This window comes from Pan troglodytes, chromosome 6 (assembly GCF_028858775.2).
Source record: "Pan troglodytes isolate AG18354 chromosome 6, NHGRI_mPanTro3-v2.0_pri, whole genome shotgun sequence".
NCBI classification, from domain to species: Eukaryota; Metazoa; Chordata; class Mammalia; order Primates; family Hominidae; genus Pan; species Pan troglodytes.
In genome coordinates, this window is record NC_072404.2 from 75,104,952 (window position 1) to 75,127,097 (window position 22,146).

Here is a 22,146-nt window from a genome sequence, read left to right on the forward strand (position 1 = left end):
TAAAGGACTCCTCAAGCAGGCAACAGGTTAAAGACCCTTCTAGGGGAAGAAAAATCAGGTCATCCTTATTAGCTCTACATCAGTACTAACCGTAGTGTATTATCTCAATATTTGTTGAACAAATAAAACTACATATACTTGTCATGCCTAGTCTTGTTTCTATGGAAGAAAAAAGATTTTCCTTGTAACTCTAGGCACAAAATATGTCTTGCTATATCACAGGGGGTAGCATCTTACCTAGTGACATTGGAACAGTCTCCAAAAAACAGTGCGCAGAGGGGTGCAGACAGCCTAAACTTGGTAACACATAAGGAAAGACACTGTATACCTCTGAGTAAATGAATGGCACATGTGTTACATTGTCTCCTCCCATGTTCTGGCAGGGATTACACTACTTGCCATGAGCAAAAAAGGAGATGGTACAACGTGAATGCCATTTATTTGCTATTATGATTTTTTTTTTTTTTTTGAGACAGAGTCTCGCTCTGTCACCCAGGCTAGAGTGCAGTGGGGCGATTTTGGCTCACTGCAAGCTCTGCCTCCCAAGTTCATGCCATTCTTCTGCCTCAGCCTCCTGAGTAACTGGGATTACAGGCGCCCGCCACCACGCCTGGCTAATTTTTTGTATTTTTAGTAGAGACTAGTAGAGACAGGGTTTCACCATGTTAGTCAGGATGGTCTCGATCTCCTGACCTCATGATCTGCCCACCTTGGCATCCCAAAGTGCTGGGATTACAGGTGTGAGCCACCGTGCCTGGCCACTATTATGAATTTTAATACTAGAGAAGTCCTGTGTTAACTACTTACTAAGTGTGTTGACAGCATTCTTTGTGATTTACCACTTCAGAATCCTTAACACAGCACTCAGCTATCAATGCCCAACGAATAAGATTTTGCATCACAGCGGAAATCTGCTCACCACTCCTTTTGTAGATGTTCTAAATTGGGTACCAGAAGTCAATTGTCTCATTATTAAGATGGTTTCTAAAGTGATTCATTTTTTTGACACTTGACTGTTAGTTGAGGTCTAGCTGTATGGTGAAAAATGTTGATGAAAAGTGTTGTCTACAGAGAGGATAGTCAACTTATATTAACTGTGAGTTATACTAGGAGCAATACTTCATTCATTTGGACTTTATTTGGTCATCTGCTTTTTATATTTAATTTCATTTCTTTTGCCGGGATGAAGTAAAAACAACAACCATGAAGTTTAGTCTCATTTATTTGGCTGGACATGGCATCTAGAGATAAAATGAGAATAAATTATTTTCCATTAATCTTATTAATGGCTTATTCAAATGATTCCCTTATGTTTTACAATTTAATTTCTTAAGCAGTATTCTGCAAAAATCTAGTTCCAAATTTATTTTAGAATTATAAGGCATTTCTCAGAGACATTTTCTGTTTGTTACCTGTTTCATGTTTGTGGTTCAATTTCTATTTTTGCTTTCATCTGTGTTCTATTTTGATATAGTCATTAGAGATAACTTGAACATGGAGAGTAAGTAGCCTAGCAAAAATGTGAAGAATCTTGACACTGAAGTCAAATAGAAAAACTGAATTTGAGCTTTGTGACTTAATACAGTTACATAGTATGTCTCCAACTTAGAAATCAGTTATTTTCTAAAAGTTTCCTAGTGAATTCATTGTTTGAACATTGTAGTTAGATTTTTAAAACTAATTTTTAAAGTCTAATTACCATATAATATAGTTTGAGAGTTCATATGTTATGAGAAAAAGGCAATTGCTATGGTCTGAATGTTTGTGTCCTCACCAAATTCATATGTTAAAATCCTAACCCTCAAAGGGATGGTATTAAAAGGTGGTTACTTTGGGAGATAATTAGGTCATGGGGTCAGAGCCCTCAGGAATGAGATTAGTGCTCTTATAAAACCTGCTCAAGAGAGACCCCTCACCCCTTTGACCATGTGAGGACACAAGGAGAAGGCACTATATATGATCCAGAAAGTGGACCCTCACCAGACACCAAATCTGCCAGTGCCTTGACCTTGACCTTCCCAGCCTCCAGAACTGTGTAAAACAAATTTCTGTTCTTTATAAGCCACCCAGTCTGTCATATTTTGTTATAGCTGAATGAACTAAAACAGCAGTAGTATGGTAACATAATAATTGAATAACATAGTATTTTATTTATTTTGAATATGTATGATGATAAAATATTCACTTGAAGAGGAAAAGAAATAGCTGAGATAGTTTATAAAACTTCTGAAATGTAATTCAGGATATTTCTAGAAATGTTTGAGCACTAAACTTTTTAAAAATTATATTTAATTACATTTGAAAACATGAATGTGTTTTTATTAGCATTATTCTTAATATTTTCTGCTCAAATCAGGGCCATTTCTGAAATATGTAGGAAAAAAACAGGAAAAGGAATAGAAATTTCAGTCAGGCAATTGGAGAAGAGTTGGAAGTGAGAAAGAAAGGTGAAAGATGATTAAAAATATTTGTCAATTTGCCTCAGGTGAAATCAACAAAGTTTTAAGTGATGAAAGTCAGAGGGAAAAGCAGAGCATCTTCAATATACAACACCCTTAGCTGAGAAGAGAGGAGGTGTTGAGAGAAAGATACTGGATTACAGTTCACAGTACAGCCATGGTTGATATCATTGGCCTAGGATGAGCTGCTATGTCTCAAAAGAGTGATGAGGATAATTTAGAAGCCAACAGAAATGACTACATATTAACTGTTCACATCTAATGAATGTGTCTAGCAGTTAAGCTTCGTAACCCATTAAATGTCTGCATTTCTAAAGACACACAATGAATAGATCAGTTAGTATTTTTGTGCATCTATGGAAGAATTGGGGAGTAGATCACTTAAGGCCCCTAGTGGGGCCTTAAAAGAGTTAGTTTGCCGACACCTAGGAAAATTCAGTTTGTCACCAAACACATTTCCAGGTTAGGTTGATTTACTGCAATGTTGATATCTTCTTAAAATTTTTTTACTCCACCACAGTTTCCTGGGTGATGACTAGTACTGTTCAAAAGCTTTCATCTTTTTCTCCAGAACAAAAATCTGGTGTTTGTTGATGAGTTTATTATCTATGGTCCAGTATAAACTTACTGAGGTGCCCTTTGGTTGTCCCTATGTTTCTTGGGAACACCAGGCAGTTGTCCAGCATGAGTGGCTGCATCTTTCATGTGTGATTTACAGGAAAATTTCTTCTAAAATATCACAGACTTACATCACATCTGCATATTGCAATCATTCTCTGTCAACTTTTACTGCCTCTAATAAGCTATTTATGAATAATCTAATAATTCAGGTAAATATATGATTAAATTTCTATTCATTGCATTTATTTTATTTCATATACTCTATGTTTCATGCAAAAATACATAGAGAGAGATATGATTTATGTGCATAAGTATCTTAAGATAGTGAATATAATCTAAATTAATTTTGTTAAAAAGAATCTATACCTATCTTGGTAGTCATGGTTCATCTTCTAATAATCACCTCCTTATTAAAGCAAAAAGTAAATAATGTGATTTTGTTCAAGTCTAATTATTTTGAGCCTGTTTTCTGGCTGTGAAGGCTCAACAGTGAAATGGTCTCGACATGCAGAGCACAGCTTCCATATTATATTTTATTTAAAGAATTTTTGAACAGTCAAGAACAGCAAGGTCTTGAGATAGATTATTTCTTTCACATTTTCTGAGCAGAAGCTTCCTTTTTAAAAAAAAAAGAACAGCTCTAACAAAATAAACTCAGAGAAGCAATGCCTTCTTATCTCAGTTACAAGTTGTTAACTTAAAGATATAATTGTATTTCCGTATGTTGTAAATAAATGTTCTAAAATGGTGTGATAAAGAAGAAATTTTCCTTGGTATAGTTGGAAGACAGGAATTATTTTTATTAATAAAATATAACTGGATAAAAGTAGAGGCTGTATACGCAAAGTAAAATATGGATTGACCAAGCAGGAAATGATTTACTAGTGCTAAACAGATACTGGAGCTTTCAAAATTTCTAGGGATAGGCAGGAGTGTCTGTGAGTTGACTTTGTGTGCCTGATGCTTATATCAGGGCAAATGATGGAATTCTCTTTGAATAACATTAGGATAAGAGTTATAGGGGAAGGGTGAAGCCAGTTGGGAGTAAAAGCCAGTCCCAGATGCTGCAGCTTCTGCAGCAGCTAGATAGGGCCACCAACTTAGCAAGGATTAGCCTACTTTCCCCAGATTTTTCCAGCTGGTGTTAATCCATTCTGTGAGCTGCAGAACAGAGCTTCTGCTTAAAGACTCTTGAGCTTTTCTTCTTTCTTATTTAGCAAGTGAGTAGAAAGAATGAACACATCTTTAAAAAAATACCTGATGGAATTTGGTTTAATAGCTCTTTAATGATAGTGATCATTTATTTAGTGAATGAGATAGTGTTCTTCCTGTTCTTATTATTCCATGATTTACTTAATAACACAAAGAACCATATTGTTGTCACTAGGAATAATTTTAAAGTCCCTTAATGGTGATGGAATGTCTTAGACATTAGCATAATGCCCTGAGCTTGCAAACCTTTTCTGTGGAAATATGGATGCCAATGAGCAAAGAATGAAAGCCTTTGGAATATGTAGGCAACTACATCATGTGATTTGGAGTATGCTAGAACATTTCCTTAATTTTCCTAAATCGTTTTGCCAGCTGATGCTGAGTCAAAAATTCTACTAGTGAAGAAAAATATCCTTAGTTTAAAACTTTATTTTATATTAAAATTCTGTCTTCTTGATTTTGGGGAAGCGAATTATTTCTATTAATTGTATATAATTATTATTGGTAGAACTAATAATGATAAAAATAGAATCATGTTTCAAGTGCTTTGTCATATGTCAGTCACTGGGCCCAATTTTCCATACACCTAAGTCTTTATGAAGACAACAATGAAGAATGCCCAGGTGGAGGAGAGGTTCTTCTTATCCCCATTGCATAGTTAGGAGTATTACAGAGCATTGTTAATCCCCACAGTTTAGGCCACACCATTAGTGATTAAAGGCAGAATGTTCATCCCCAGAGCCCCTTTCTTTTGATCATTGTGTGCCTTGTTTGTTACCTAGTTTAATCATTTAACATTGGTAAAGATAATGTCCTGTGAGAATATGAGAATATAAGAATATAATTAGAATGTAAGAATGTTCCTGCACTGGCTCATGCAGTCTCTTTCACCATTGTTTTTGTCAATTAAAATCTTTATAATCATCCTTCCAGATCAGTTCAAATGTTACAGGCATCAGGAAGTTTGCCTCAGTCCCTCCCATCCATTCTCCTCTCATTGTTGGAGTTATTTCTTTCTTTGTGCATTAAGAGGATGTGATCTGTGCCCAAATTATAGCACAGCACATTCAGTCTTACTTGATCCTGTCTATCCCATTGCTGAGCTTGTGTATTTGCTTAGGAGCATAAATTGTGTTTGCCATCTTTGAATCCCCAGCCCCCAGCTCTCCTACCTATTGTAGGTACACAACTATTGAACATGTTTTAATTTGTTCCACAATATTGGGTAGAGGGAGTGCAATATTTCTTGATCTTCTCTGAGCTACACCCACCTACAAGTGGAAAGTTAAATCAGTTGGAAGTGCAGGGGAGAAAGGGACACACACACACACACACACACACGAAGCTGGCAACAAACACACTAATGTCTGATGACTCTACATTTTTGCTAAAGAGCACACCAGAAGAAAAACTTGTTAGTTTGGTTCCCTGGGGACAAGTGGCATACCAAAGAGATTAAATGACCAGATCTGGAGTGCTTTTAGGCAGAGGAGGGGGCCACTCTAAATCTCAGTTCTCTAATTTGTTCTAAGAATTAGAATAGAAAATACCTGGCATTTAAAAAGATATTTTAGCTGTAATAGTCATAGTGTATTCTTACTGCACAGATGACTATAGGCAAGATTCTTAGCTTTACTGAGCTTGTTTCCTCATGTCTAATCTCCTCCTGGAGTTTCTCATACTTAATTTTGAAATATACTGTTTATAACTGACACAAAGTATGTGCCTGATGAATGATTCTGGCTTCCCCTTTCTCTGGTCCCAATTGAATATCCCTCAATGACTATTTTAAGCAGAGAAAAAAAAACAGTTATCTTAGGAAGAAGTTGCCCTTTTTAAAATAGCCACATTTTACCTTGTGCTGTATTTACAGCCAACCTTTGACAGCTTGCTTTGCTCTGATTTTTTTTTCTGATTATCAATTTGTTTATTTTTTAATGACAGCTTAACTAACTGTATCTTAGACAAAAGAAAAATATTGTTTAACATTGTTTCAACGGCCAAGGAATATATATACCAATGTAACTTGGCTATATTACAGCATGAAATGTGGGGTCTTTAGCCATAACATACTTCCACTCATGAAGTCACACTCTGTAACCTTCTTTCAGAAGAAAATCCAATTTGATTTTTAGTAATATGCTTCCAAGGACTAAACAGTAAATTTCGCAGAAAATTTATTACATGAAAACACGATCCAATAGGGTCACTTTCTTTAACAAGTAATGGCAAAAATTTTAAAAAAAGACAGAAAGATTGTAAGAGTTCATTAGTTTCAAGCAAGATTGTTTATACATTGTTAAAATCTTTGTAAACCGCTTTTTGGTGGGTGATAATGACCCCTTCATTTGTGGAATTTGGAGATAAAATGGTTGGTGTTTGGTATGTCATAAAGGTTATGAACAGAATGAACATGGATTTGCTCATCAAATATCAAAGTATTTGAAAGTTTATATAACTTTATGGATTCCTAAGATGTTTGTAATAGAAACAAATGAGGATTGAGGCACATACCTGACCTTTTGAAGTTAACAAAAGGATAAACTCAGTTCTCCCATGAAACGTTGCAGAATGTACTTGTCAAAGTAAAAAATGTACAGGGTAGCCCATCTGTCTGAAAACAATCTCTTTTTAAAAATAGAAATGAAATAATTTTTAAAAAGTGAAAACAGTATTTTCTCTTGCATGTATAATTTGCAATTCTTAAGGGAGGGGGACCCCTATGTGAATTATAGCAGACCTTCAATGGAGGCTTGTTGAATAAATGAATGAATGGAAGGAAGAATCGAGGGAAACTTCAGCAATAGGAGAGCAAGGTGATCCCGTGGATTATCATGTAATATTCCAATTCATAAATCTCAAGCAGTGGCAGCAGTTCCAATTAAACCACTTACAGGTATTATTTTATTGCAAACCAGAATGATTGCTGATAAATCAAGAAGGTAAATCTTACAAAATGTTTACAAAAATTACATGAGGTATGTAATTTGGATGGGGAATTGATGCATGTTGACATTTGCGTTTGCTCTTTATTTTTATTCATTTATCTAATTTGTTAATTTTATTTACTTTATTTACCATTGTTTTTACACATATTTTCTTTGTCTGCCTCTTGGCTGTTATCTATTGTCTTCAGGCAAAGCCCACGTGGCATGGCTGAGGATGTTGCCCCCACTAAGTTGCTGGTTGCAGCAGCTACTAGAAGAGCTAGTAGACTCGTCATCTGGTCAGACTATTTGCTATGTTCAAATGGACACTGCCTGTCTCTCACTGTCTTTTTCTCTAAAGAAAACATTAAATTTACTGAAAACTTGAGATTTAGGAAGGTTGGAAAGGCTACATAACACAGGACCTTAGATTTGGTGGTTGCATATGGTACATGCAAAAGGCTGCTTAATTATGAAATAATGCCAGAGTGCTACTTGAACCATTTTTTTCTGGAAGGAAACTTCAAATAAATGTCAAAAAGTTATCAATTATTTAATGCAAATTCCATGAGTTCACCTGGGTGTGTGTGGTGTCCTTTAAGGAATAATATTCAAAAAAGAAGCTCATCTTACAAGCAGTGGGCTTTGAAGGTCTCCTTTTACTTTCGTTTTAGTTTACTAAGACACTGTGTCTTTTAGGTTCATTCCTAAGTTTCCTTTGCTGCATTTTTCTTTGTAGCATTATCATCAATCCACCCAGACTGAGGCAAGAGGTTTATGTTTACAAAGTACTAATGCCTTCATTTGGGCTCCCAATCTTTCTTTCTGATCTTCATACCTGCTGTTACAGACAAAGTCCAGCTCTTTAAACAATAGAGTTTCAGACAAACATCTGTCTCCCCTCAGAAGCATTTCTTCACAGTCCAGATAGCCAGGAAGCCATTAAATTCCAAATCCAAGGTTGCTTCCCAGGACAAAGTGTGAAGCCAGAATCTCAAATCTATAGTGTGTTCACATTTTCAAATGAACATGGTTGCCTTTTAAGGAGAGGCTAGTGTCTCTGAAAAACTTCACTTAAGAATTAATTGCATATATGAATCAAAAACAGACTAATCAACAAGTAAATGTTGAATTTTTCATAGGCTTTTGGCAATTGTTATTATAATAGACATTAAAAGACAAATGCATCTATCAGTCCATTTAAATCAGTGTTATTGTCCATATTGACTTACAAATATTAAACACATCTTCCTGTAAAACATAATAACATACCCTGTTTTAGAACTTTTTGAAGGTCCGTGTGCAGCTGAAGAAATGTTCGTTAATGCTTCTGGTACTTATCCAGATTTGAGCCAATAAAAGTTAGCTTATTTATAAACAATGGTCCCCAAAACTTGCCTTTCCAGAATTACAAATTCTACAATGAATCATCTGTATTGTCTGATATATTTTCTAAATTTAGGATGCAATTCATTATCTAAATCCTTGCATATTTCAAGACTTCTGCCCTTAGTTTTTTAGTGTGTAAATGTAAAATAAAAAGTCCCTAAATGCAAAGCACAATGTAACATGATAGAAACCTCTTTGTGTTAGAAAATTACGTGTCAGAACTGGGTAATCTATAATACCAATTAACCAGCAATGATAATTATAAGTTCTTAAGAGCTAGCAGATTTGTTGCTCTTTCTTAGAGATGATTTTTTTCATGTACTTTTGACATTTTCCCCCTTACCTTATTTTGTAAAGTCCGCTTTGTGAAAGACACAAGACTATTTATAACAATAGATGTTTTAGGAATTGGCAAACTTTTAAATCCTAGATGGAATGGCAGAATAGCCCCTCAAGGAGGGAATGGACTTTATTTATTCTTGGTGAGTTCCGAATGCACAAAAATAAAGGGCTTGCCAGTTGCCAGTGGGAAGTGAACATAATTATGACTTCACAGCTGCTTTTCCTAAAGTAAAAGGAGAGAAAAAAGGAAGAGTCATACTTTTTTTGTACTGTATCTAAAAAGAATATGCACAAAGGGAATATATTTATGCCAGATATAAGAAGCCATAATCAAAGTAATACTGTACTACCAAACTTATGCCAAGAAATTCAGAAATCTTGACTTGGGGGACTGTAAATCAGAGATATGCATCTATAGCACTCTAGTAATTAGAGCAATGTGTGGAAAATTGAGGTCCTAAAATATATTCCCAATAGCTTGTTTCCCCTGATGAAAGTGGAGTGATCTTTCAGCAAAATCGTCATCATCTACTATACTGGTTTGACATTTGCAAAGCTCTGTTCAGATAATTCAAAACTTGGTGGATCTGACTCTATAGTGTGTGGTCTTAAGAAATGGCTTTTGGAAAGTTTTGTTCGGGAACTTGAAAATTACACTGCATACATGCTATGAGATACTCAAGGTAACCAGTTACATCTGCCAGGGCTGATATATTGTTTAATGTAGAACAGTTGTTGACAAATTTTTATGTAAATAGAGAAGTTGTAAATATTTTAGACTTTGCAGGCCATATAGTCTCTATCCCAGCTATTCCACTGTGCCATTGTAGCATGAAAGCAGCCTAGACAATATTTAAATGAGCAAGCAAGACTGTATTCAAATAAAACCTTACTTACAAAAACAGACAGCAGTTGTATTTGGTTGTAGACCATCGTTTGCAGACTCTTGATCTAGAAATTTCTAGTCATAAAGCTGGACTTGCAAAAGCCAAATAGTTATCAGAATCTTTATCAAAACAGAGGTCTTTTTTTAATGCCAATAGAGCTTTTAAGGATAATTTAAACATATGGATATTTTCCTCAAGATGTTTTGTCAATTAGTAGTGGAGAGGAGGACACCAGCAAAGAGCAGTCCTTTATCAAAAACACTGCAAAAATACTTTGGTTACTTGCTTCCTTACAAAATCATTATATCAAGCAACTGCATGCAGGAACTTAGATTGAACACAAAGCTCCAAATATTTTTATCTCTATTGATCCCTAGCAGATGTAACAGAAAGAAAAGATGAACAGTCAACCTGATTTCAATATAGATATTTTGTGGCAGCAAGAAAGGAGATGCCAGTTGAATCACAATTAATTGTGAATCTGCTTGAGGCAGCCTCATGAAAAAAAATAATCTTTTAGTCTGCCTCCTACATTCAGAGGCGACCTCAGTCTTCTGAAGAAATGTTAAATTAACTGAGGGATAACTCTAGGTGAGTCAAGGGTGATACATTTCCCTGGGTCTTCCAGTAATCTGCCATTGACCTCTATATGCCACTTAACTTCTATTTGATCTATTTCCCAATGTATAAAATAAAGGAGAATAAAGAGATGTCTGTAAAGTGGTTTAAAAGCCCAAGTGAAAGGCCATCTGAAACATAGGATGGCTGAATTTCAAAGAGTCAGGAGGACACTTTGGCTATTGAGAATACATTTTAAATCACATAAGTGGACACAGTAATATTCTTGTGAATGCCACATTACTCGGCAGCATTCCAGAGGGTCAAATAGATAGGGAAGACATGAACGATTAATATTCAAGTTAAGCCTTTTAATTAAAATAGATATGAGGAAAACATATAGAAGGAATGAGTTTTGAATTGAAAGTTGTTATTTTGTGATGTCAACATAGGTACACAGACAAAAATTCACCTAGACATTTTTCAAAGGCTCTTTTGTATATAATCGAGGTACTCCAGTTTTTTATTTTTGTAATATGTTTTAGCTACTTTTAGTCTTACTGTAGTTTTATATAGTTCTCTTTCTATTGTTATAAGACCCAAACTTGAACATTTTTAGCAATCCAGATCATGCTATAAAGTTAATGTCATAGAAACAGCATAAGGTGGTAGACTTGTGCTGGGCTCAGTGTTAGAATCTTTGCTTTCTCTGGCTTTATTTTTTCCACTAGTAGGGGCAATAATAAGAAGCTTGCAGTTCTTTTAGGAGATTAAACGAGTATTGAATGACAAAGTAAGTGCTTAACGCTTATAGATGTTGAGTAGTCAAGACTCAAATTTGAGTTTGAAGGATGCTGATTCTGAGATACTCAGGCTTGGCTTGGTTGATTTCTCTAATAGGAGAGAGAAAAGGTATAACTAATTGCAGTTTTCCCAAGGAAGGGAGCATTGACATGACAATTTTCACTGTGTGTTAATGTTCTTATTGCAAAGTATTTAACATTTTTGTCCCCAACCCCAAATGCCAGTAGCCCCCTGCTGTGGTCAAAGAATATTCTTTCATTTTTTAAAATATAGTCAGCCCTCTGTATCCCTTGGTTCCACATGACAGGTTCAAACAACTATGGCTTGAAAATATTCAAAAATTTTGCATCTATGTGAACATGTATAGACTTCTTGTTTCTTATCATTATTCTATAAACAATACAGTGTAACAGATATTTACATGGAAATTACATTGTATTAGGTATTAAAAGTAATCTAGAGATGATTTAAAGGAAAGGGGAGAACCTACACACAGGTTATATGCAAATATACACACAGGTGTGTAGGTTATATGCAAATACTACACCTTTTTTATGTTGGGGACTTGAGCAACCATGGATTTTGGTATCCAAGGGAGGTCCTGGAACCATGCCTTGATTGATACCAAGGGATAACTGTTACCTCTTTAGGAGGGGTCAATACAAAAACTGGATGACCATCCAAAACACTTGTGAATTCAGTGGGCAAAATATTATTTTGGCATTGGAAAAACACCAAAACATGCTGGCATACCTGAACTCTCCTCAATGACCTGGGATCTGCTTAGAGACTAGGGCAGAGATTAAGATGGGAAATTTTACAAATTAAAGTCAGTACTCAAAAATAACTAATGATCAAAAGGATCCACTTGCCCCACTGCCACTCACAGCCCCACCTGGTTCAGCAACATAGAGCCATGGCAAAATGGTCACATGTCCCTATATCTCACCAATGACAGAGACTCAAAGGAAGCCTGGCAGCTTAGGGCTGGTGACAGGCTATCAGAGTTGGAGGGCCCATCGTTTGCTGGTTGACTTTAGATGAGCTTCTTTACAAACGAGGTGTACATAGGAAGTTGTGGGCCAGAATCAAAAGGAAGTTCTGTTGCTCTATGCAGAGAGGTGTGTTGTTTATCAAAGGAGAAGAAGAGAAGGAGGGACAAGCGGATTTAGAAGATTATTTAATTGTATACAACAACTGTAGAAGTATTGAAGTTTTTGTCCCATTTAATAGATGGTAAAAATAAGATGGTTTTACCATCATTCTCAGCAAACTATCGCAGGGACAAAAAACCAAACACCGCATGTTCTCACTTATAGGTGAGAATTAAACAATGAGAACACTTGGACACAGGAAGGGGAACATCACACACTGGGGCCTGTCATGAGGTGGGGGGAGGGGGGAGGGATAGCATTAGGAGATATACCTAATGTAAATGACGAGTTAATGGGTGCAGCACACCAACATGGCACATGTATACATATGTAACAAACCTGCACGTTGTGCACATGTACCCTAGAACTTAAAGTATAATAAAAAGAAATAGGATGGTTTTAGTGCTCATACTGCTTCAGGGTGGGTACAGCGGAAGCTTTGATTAAGAATTTATGAATAAATTTTTCTTTCACCTGATTATTTTGATTCTACTATGAATAAGCTGAGAATTGCTTTGGAGAATCTGTGCAGGCTGCCTTGAAACAGAAATACAAGACTGATTGGTCTAGGGAAAAATATGCCAGCTGCCTATACTAACAGCACCCATTCATTGGGATTTTAGTGTGCACAATGTTATTGTGTAACTGAGTCTTTATTATAAGAATCATAAGTTGTTTGTTTAACTTAGTTTTCTCTTTTCCTTGCCTTTTTCTGCCTCCATGCATGCTTGCTTGCACATAGTCATTTTGGTAGAAGGTAGTCACTAGTAACTTCATATCCTTACACCCCTGGCCTGCAAGATTGATAAACTGTATTTTTTTGGAGAAGAAAAATGAATCTTAGGCCACACAAACCTTGATGGCATCCAGAAGTTTGATCAGGCCAAGAGACATAAACAGCTTTGGTCTTTGGGGTATCCCATTTCCTGTATACCTACCTGACTCATAGAAGCCCCCAGTTATGTGTAAAGGAAGGTTGGACTTTAGAGACTGTCTTTCCTGCCCTCTCACTTTGGCCAAATTGAATAAACATTTATGCTGATGTGTCAGTGTTTGGCTTACTGTGCATCAGGTATGTGAACCTAAATTTTGATGTTAGATAACAATTATCCAAAGCATTTTGTATACTTTGTCCTTCTACTCTGCATAATAAATCCATAAGGTTTGTATTTTCATTATAATCTCCGTCTTCAGATGAAGACGCAGAACTTGTAAAGTCAAATATCTTATTGAAATCACAGAGTCAATAAGAGAAAGAAGCTGGAATCAGACCAGGGCTCCTTACTCAGGGCTCATACCTAGCCTGGTGGGAGTGCTAAGGAAGGAGGGCAGAAAGGCAAGTCCCATGCAAGCAGAGGAGAGTGATTCCAGGATGGATCAATGGTACCCATAGGACTTCTTGAGATGCTGAATGCAGAGGCCTTGAGAAGCCCACAGTTTCTAGATTATGTACATCCCCAGACCCAGTGGATATCTATTTAGTTTTAATTAAAACCCTCCCTTCTCCAGAAAGGGAATGTGAGTCTGTATCACCCACAATAGGACAAATCAACAGATGAGATTATCTGCATGGCCCTTTAAGGAACCTTCCCTACCTCCCTACTCTGTCACACTCTACCTACAAGATGAGACTTTCAAAGGAACATCATTTCCCCTTGACTCAGACAGATAAAAGAAATTTGACTCCTAGTCACCAGGAAACAAGAAGTCTCCTCCACAGTCTTTTGACCTTTTGTTGCTCCAAGAAGGACCACATGTTGCTGCTTTGCCACTTGAGGCCATTAAACCCATTTCGCTCCTTTATATAACTGCTAAACATAGACGCTGAAATGAAGAAATACAGCCTAAATAAAGACACCAATAACAGCTTGCAGGAAGTAGTAAAAACAGTTTTGCAGAAGGTTAGGAGCCAAGGCTTTTTCCACTGTCAGCTTTAAAGGTGTTCTCTTTGACCAGCCACAAGGCTACTTCACCACAGGTATGAAATTAGAAATTTTGAAGACTGTTGCACACAATTTTCACAGTGGATCAGCCAGAGGTTGTTAAGCAAAGAGAATGCTGAAGCCATAATATACTGAGATGACAGAGGGGGCTCATGAGTATTCCTGCTTCCATGCTCTGTGGGCCAGCCACAGCAGCAGCCACTGTTTATGGCATCCCTGACTTGGATATGTGGTTTGTGCCTGTTGAGGGAGTGCTAAGAGGAGAAATCTACAGAAAAGCCGTGAACTAGGTGGTTGAGCCAAGTGGGCCAAATAGACAAGAACTTCAGATGCAGGAAATTCCCTTCCAAAGGCAGGTGATAATGGGCTCTGACTTCTTGTCAAATTACCCATCAATCAGGGCTTTAACACCAAGCTAGTACAGCATGGTGGTCAAGCCCAGGACTTCTGTAGATAAGTAGAGCTCAATCTAATCTGACTCTGTATGGACTAATGGTGTGGCCATTGGAAAATCACTTTAGCTCACTAAGGCATAGTTTCCTATTCTGTAAATTGGAATTAACATTAGTACTTACTATCTAGGGTTGCTATGAAGACTAAATACTTAACACAATGTCTAGGCCATAGTAAATGCTTCATTCATGGGAGTCATCATTATTGAGAAGCTTTCTATGTGCACATCACTGTTCAGAGAACTGGGTACATATTAAAGTAAAAAGCATGTGGTTTAGTCCTAGGATGCATATAATCTAGCTGGATTGACAAGAAAAGTACATGCACAGAAAAGTTAAATAATATAAAGTAGCATACACCAAAATGTTAATTGTGCAGCATGGATGATAAGTGCTTTATTCATTTATTCATTCATTAGTAAAACACACACCGAAGACTTCCTGTTTTGAAGCAATGTGATAAGCACAGAGAAGGGTAGGAGAGCTTAATCTCATAGGAATTATTGCATGAAAAGTACTATTGTTATCTTATCTTGAAATTTGCTTATGGAAAAACTGAGACTTAGACACAAAAAAGGAGCATACCGAAGTTCTCACTAGTAGTAAGTTAACAAGGTTGGGATTGCAACCCAGACCTGCCTGACCCCAAAGCTCATGATTTTGTAGAGCAGTTGTTAAGAGAATAGAATCTACAGCCAGAGAATCTGGGCTCAATCCTGACACTGCCAATCATTAGTTTTGTGATCTTGGTTAAGTTACTTAAATTCTCTGGACCAGAGTGTCCTCATCTGTAAAGTGAAGGTAGAATATTAGTATCTACTTCATGTGGGTTTTGTGATGATTAAATGAGTTAATCTATTTAAAAACATATCAGTGCCTGGAACACTATCAGCACTGTAAATATAAACTCTTATTATTGTAATAGTGAACACTATAATTATTACTATCTTAACTGAGCTATGGCATGTGAAATGTTTAGAACATTGGTACATAATAAGCATGCAGTAATTAGCTGTAATAATAATTATAATTATAAAGAGAAGGGTAGTCAAGGCAGGCTGCTTTATATCAGGGACTTGAGCAGCCACTGATTTTGGTATCTGCAGGACATCTTGATTCATAGTCAAATCAAAATAAATAATAATAACAATAGTTATTATTATGACGACCTAATGAGTTACACTGCCCCTGATTGGTTTACTTGCCTTCAGTCAAAATTGTCCTTTTCTGCTCCTAAACTTCCAAACTATTTCACTCCTGTCAATGGTATCATAATACCCCCATAACACAACATTATTTAAAGAATTACTGTTTTCATTGTCTTCAATAGATAACGAAAGAAATCCTAGGATTAGAACGGGCCTTCCTTTAATTCTAAATCATGGTGCTATTCTGAGAATTAATCTATGATTACATGTAAACCACTATAGGACACAGTATATGCTCAATAAAGTTAGTTATTGTTGGTATAATCAGTTCATATACTTTATTTCAATATGTCACAGAGAACAAGTCCTATCACTTTTCCTTTAGAACACATCTCATATAATTCTATCTTCCTACAAACCCTAGCTGAAATCCTTGGGTGCCAGGCTTTCTATTAGGTGTAATTCATCCTGTGTACCACTGCTGTTACCTTCAACACTGCTTAGACTAAGAAAACCATCAAGAGTTTCTATTTTCCAACACCAACATGTCAGACACTTCTCTCCAATGGCTAACTCAATCTTCTCGGACTTCTTTTACTGCTCATAGGGTCACCATTCTGGTCGAAATTGTCCCCTCATTATCTACAATGCCTTTTGTCTTATGTTGACTTTGGACTACACTCACATGCTTTCCCATTCCTTACCTGGGAGCCTTTGATTTCACGCTCTGCTGACTCAAATCTGCCTCTTCTTCAAAGCTAACATCATGTATCACCTTTTGCCTAAAGCCTGTCCTAATTAACTCCCTTCAGCCCTTCCCTTCTCTGAAACCCTATAACCCTTGAATCTTCTATGCCTAATGCAGATATGATACAGGGATATGTTATAAAGGGGTTTAATACATGGCCTCCTGAGTAATATTACCTGAATTCTAACATAGCTCTGCCTCATCTTAGGACTGGGACTTGGGCCTCAGTTTCTTCATCTGTCAAGTGGACATAACAAGAGCACCTATCTCATAGTATTATTTGTGATACTTAAGTGACATAAACCATGAAAAGCACTTAGCATAGTAGTTGATGTGTGATAATCATTCAACATGTTAGCTATTATGATGTGGTTGTTATGATGAGCACTCACCACCTGTTTGTTGAATGAATGAATTAAACGATTGATTTCCACACAGCTCTATAGTCTCCATGTTTAGAGGAATAAAATAGATTGTACAAGATATCTGAAAATCCCAAAGGGATGCATAGTTACATTTACCTTTAGAATGTTGCCAGTCTTTGATGTCACAGAACACACAGTCTGATGGTTTAAATGCTCTCCTCCTCAAATTCTGTTTTTTTTTCTATCCCACCCATCCTTATTGCCAACCACCCCTTAGTTGATAAGTGGAGAAAGGAAGAGGGTTATGAAGATTTCAGGTCACTGCAGATGAAACATACAAAGACAAACCCAGGGCTTCCCATATTATATTGAATATAGAGAATGCCTTAGGGGAACTCTAAGAAGCTTGAAGTCATTTTCCCTTTAGAAATCATAAAGAGGTCAGTGATTTATAATTCAGAAGAACAATGGACAGGAAAAGTTCTCTACCTGCCCGTGCAAGCAACGACTGTCTTGCGAGGCTTTCTAATGTAGTCAGAGCTTCAAGGTAGTTAACAGCCCTTTTTCCCTAACTGCCTGCTACACTTTATCCTAGAGGCACTTCTGCTCTTCTCTGATTCCTTTTGGCTTAAAAAATTATTTTTTCTGCCATTCTCATTTCTCCTCTGCAATCCTGTCTTTCTCTCTTTTTCTCTTTAGTGGTCTGGCTTTGATGCTGACCCCACCGTGCCCTCTCAAGGGCCCTTAGCAGAGCTGTTGTCTCAGGCTCGGGTGTGCTCCCCATCCTCTGACCGGTAATAGAACAAAGGACAAAAGGCCATCTCTCCAAGTCACAATATCTCTTTATTGAAGCTTTGTTCTGCTGCTTTGAGCCTTTTCTCTCTGATTCACTGGACTTGCATTTGAGCAACTTTCCCATTTCTCTCTTTTCTATTACCTCCCAATTCTAGAATGACTAGGTTAGACTCACTGTTTTCTTGTTTCTCACTTCCAATAAATTCTTCAACACACTATTAACATTTGAAGGTTATATCAGAAGATGGAAAAATCAAGTGAATGCCAATATTCTTTCCTGGGTCCCCTGCTCTCCGGCTTGGCAACTGAAATCCTGGGTCCTGCATTTTCCCTCCTAAACCACTTCCAAGGTTGGCCTTCAGAGCTCTTAGGACTAGACTGGCTGGTGGAGGGACTGGTGCTCTCAAAAGGCCTTTCTTCTTAACAAATCCTCCCTTGCTCGAATGGGATCTAGAAGCAGATTTGGAGGCTTGTGGAAATGGGGCCCATCAACATTCAAGCATGTATCCTATTACCATTTCAGGCATTCTTTGTGGCTCCATCATTCTGTTTCTAAGTCTCATTACTTCATTTGTCCTTTAGCAAATATATCCCTGGTCTACCACCTACCTCCTCCTCTCCATTTTTAGTGCCGCTGCCTTAATTCAAGTGCTATTTGTTGAAGAAGTGTTCCACCAATACTTGTGTTAGTTTCCTTGGGCAGTCATATAAAAAGTACCATAAGCTGAAATTTATTCTCTCACAGTTCTGAAGGCTAGAACTCAGAAAAGCTGTTGACAGGGTCTTGCTTCCTCTAAAGGCTCTGCGGGAGAATCTGTTCTGTGCCCTTCTCTTAGCAGTGGTGTTGGTGACAGTCCTTCATGTTCTCTGGTCTGTAGCTGTGTAACCCCATTCTCTACCTTCATTGTTATGTGGCATTCTTCTCCCTGTTTCTCCGTCTTTTCCTTTTTCTATAAGGAAAACAGTCATATTGAATTAGGGCCCACCTTAATGAACCCATCTTAACTAGATTTCATCTGCAAAGATCCTATTTCCAAATGAAGTCATATTCACAGGTACCAAAAATAGGGCTTCAACATATCTCCTGGGAGGACACCATTCAACCCATCACAAAACCCTCATAGATCTCCCTGCCACCCATATTTTCCTTCTCTAATCCACCCTCTTTATACCATCCAGTCAGCTTTTTAAAATACTTATCAGATTATTTACACTTGAATTTAAAAATTATCTGCCAACTTGCCATTTCTTTTAGACGAAATCTTTAGAATTGCATTTCAGGTCCTTTTCATTTTAGGTACTTCCCATGTTCCTTTCCAGCACATCCTGTCATCCACTCTCATGGATCTGGCAGGGTATGACTTGCTCATTATGTTAGAATGTTCAAGGCCTTGTGTATATTTTTGCTTTTTTTCACCTAAGCTCCATTCTCTTTTAAAATGAATAACCCATCCTAGATTTTTTTTATAACCCTTTGTTTATTCCATTTTCGTATTCATTCTGAATTTCTCAATGCCTGGTACCTATTATCTGCAAATAAATGATATTGAATAAATGATTTCAGAAAGGAATAAACAATTTGATAATTAATGTTACAAATAGTTTTTTCTTCATCATGATCTTCATAAGTTCTAAAAACTTCATAGTTATTTGTCAATGTAAATACTTTTCTCAAATATTTATAGCATAATAGCTAAGAGGCAGGTTTTGGAAACTGCTTGGTTCACTTAGAAGTTACGAGATTTTTTTCAGCCCTTTATTTGACCTTCTTGTCCTTCAATGTCTTAATCTGTTAGATGGGAACATGAATTCCTAATTAACAGAGTTATTAGAATAAAATGTATTAGATAAAAGAACAATCCTTAGGGTAGTGACTGATATAAATTAAATGGTTAATATTTATTTGTCATATTGTCTTTATAACTATTATATTTATAATATAGTTATTATATTTATATTATATATTATTATATAATATATAAATATATAATATAAATATAACTATTATATAACATATTTATAAATATAAATATAATAGTATATAATATTGTAAATATAGTATAATAGTAATGATATTTATTATATTTAATAAATATAATTATTAAGACATATAATACTATTATATATCTTTTAAAAACATTTATTTTAAGTTCTTAAATTAATTGTTATTTTAAACCACATGATCACCTGTTTTTCTAGTTAATTATCTACAGGCTACAAATACATTTTATATCACCATTCTCAATTATAATTGAGAATATAATATATCATTGTCTCTCTCCAACCACCCCCCGATTAAAGTATTGAATTTATTTTATAACCCAGGTGAATCCTATGAGACAGAGGTAGATAAAGTTGGCCTTAATATGTGGCATTGGATTTAAGAATAATAGCTGTGCTGGGCGCAGTGGCTCACTCCTGTAATCCCAGCACTTTGGAAGGCTGAGGTGGGTGGATCATAAGGTCAGGAGATTGAGAGCATCCTGACTAATTCTGTGAAACCCCATTTCTACTAAAAATACAAAAAATTAGCCAGGCGTGGTGGCACGTGACTGTAGTCCCAGCTACTCAGGAGGCTGAGGCAGGAGAATCGCTTGAACCCGGGAGGCAGAGCTTGCAGTGAGCCGAGGTGGCACCACTGCACTGTAGCCTGGGCGACAGAGCAAGACTCTGTCTCAAAAAAAAGAAAAAAGGAATAATAGCTGCAACATGCTCTTTTTAACAATACTGTTTGGTAACTGTTCTTTTTGGATGGGAAGCTAATGACAGCTACTCATGTTACACTGTCCGGCATATGACTATGAAAGACACTACACCAACAGAGGACAATCTAGGAATGTGTTCTTATGTGACTATAAACTTTCATTCATGAACCACTTTCACTCATGGTTGCCATAGAGTGGATTCTCAACAAGTTGTAAATCTGTGTAATAATAATAATTCTGAAAGCAACTTGAAAACAAAGTAATAATGGATGATGTTGACTCTCCTCCTAAATAAGCACATGTGCCTTCTGAGGCTGTAAATACAACTTATAAATTATATGGATGGACTCTATGGAAAAATTGTGCATGACCATATAGGTAGTACTCCTTCTTAGGAGGAAAAAAACAAAAAGCTGCATTCACATAGAAGATAAGATTCAGTATCTAATTTCAACAGCATTTAACATGGGGCTCATTTTGGTTTTCCCAAAAAAAGAGGAGGCAGGAACTAAAAATTTGATCTTACAGTCTCTCTTTCTCTCTCTTTCTTCTTTGATGTACATTAGTTCCCATGGAAACTACATTGGGATGGCTTGAGAGTGACATCTACAAATGCAGTGTAAGGTCATTTTTATCTAATGCTTTGAAATTTAAACCATGATTTGTGATATATAGTGAAACCTCCTTAACATATTCTGAAAGACTATGAAAAGACAATATTCTGAATGCAAAAACAAGACATGTGACTGCATTATGCCAGGTCTCAGAAAGTTCAGCATTGCGATTTGCATAGCAAAACAGAAAGAGCTTCATTTTTCAGTTTGCCTCCAGGAGAGTCCTGGCAATGCAGTTGGCCTCCTTAATATGGAAGGAGGCCAACTGCATTGCCTTCCAACTGCATTCCTTCTACCTCCTTCCTTGGCGTGATCTCGGCTCACTGCAACCTCTGCCTCCTGGGTTCAAGCGATTCTCCTACCTCAGCCTCCCAACCCAGTAGCTGGGATGACGGGCACGTGCCACCACCATGCTCGGCTGATTTTTGTATCATTAGTAGAGACAGGGTTTCGCCATGTTGGCCAGGCTGGTCTCGAACTGCTGACTTCAGGTGATCCGCCTGCCTAGGCCTCCCAAAGTGCTGGGATTACAGGCGTACCATGCTGGCTTTTTTTTTGTTGCTGTTTTTTTGAGATGGAATCTCATTTTATTGCCCAGTCTGGAGTGCCATGGTGTGATCGCAGCTCACTGCAACCTGTGCCACCCGGGTTCAAGTGATTCTCCTGCCTCAGCCTCCCAAGTAGCTGGAATTACAGCCATGTGCCACCATGCCCAGCTAATTTTTGTATTTTTAGTAGAGATGGAGTTTCACCATGTTGGCCAGGCTGGTCTTGAACTCCTGACCTCAGATGATCCGCCTACCTCGGCCTCCCAAAGTGCTGGGATTGCAGGCGTGAGCCACCATGCCCAGCCTCCTTCCTTGTTGCTGGATCCAGTGAGGCCACCAGGTAAGGGACAAGGGTTTAAGGGTTTAAATGCTGCAATAAGTAACTGCATGTGGACTGTGATAAAGCTGCAGGGGTTTTCTTGCTTCTATGGTTCCTACCAGCACTCTTGGCCTGCCTTTCTTAGGGCACTGATAT

The 22,146-nt window shown here is 37.1% G+C and overlaps 1 long non-coding RNA gene across 1 annotated transcript; it reads right to left on the reverse strand.

Annotated features, from left to right (window-relative positions):
- Positions 1–6,818: 6,818 nt before the first annotated feature.
- On the reverse strand, positions 6,819–17,811 carry LOC134810443 (uncharacterized). The gene is made up of 3 exons (XR_010158487.1): positions 17,166–17,811; positions 8,952–9,173; positions 6,819–6,919 (listed from the first exon to the last, which is right to left on the reverse strand). It is a non-coding gene; the product is annotated as an uncharacterized LOC134810443 (long non-coding RNA).
- Between the last annotated feature and the right edge of the window lie 4,335 nt (positions 17,812–22,146).